Consider the following 354-nt stretch of genomic DNA (forward strand, 5'->3'; position numbering starts at 1 on the left):
CCCGGATCGGTTGAACCTAATATAAGAAACAAATTATTAATAATGAATCAAATTTTAATGAAAGGAAAAAAAAGACTTTTAATTACCATGTTTGACGTTGTCCCTTTGGACACGGAGTGAGATAGGGAAGATGCTCACGACCGGGCTGTTGAACCAATTTGGACACAGTCATCACTCCGGAACGACTGGAGGAGCGGGAGGGGGTGCAGCAGTGGGAGGGGGTTCTAAAGGATCGTCAAGAGATGCGAAATGACTCTTGATATACCCACGATCTAAGGCTAACCACCAAAGAAAGAATGAATGTGTTGGCTAACCACCAAACAACACACAAAGATGAATTGGCTGACCACCAAA

General features: G+C 43.5%; 1 pseudogene; it reads right to left on the minus strand.

Moving 5' to 3' along the window:
* Nucleotides 1-354, minus strand: part of LOC106338951 — a 6,331-nt pseudogene that overhangs the window by 3,549 nt on the left and 2,428 nt on the right.

This window comes from Brassica oleracea, chromosome C4, assembly GCF_000695525.1.
Source record: "Brassica oleracea var. oleracea cultivar TO1000 chromosome C4, BOL, whole genome shotgun sequence".
NCBI lineage: Eukaryota > Viridiplantae > Streptophyta > Magnoliopsida > Brassicales > Brassicaceae > Brassica > Brassica oleracea.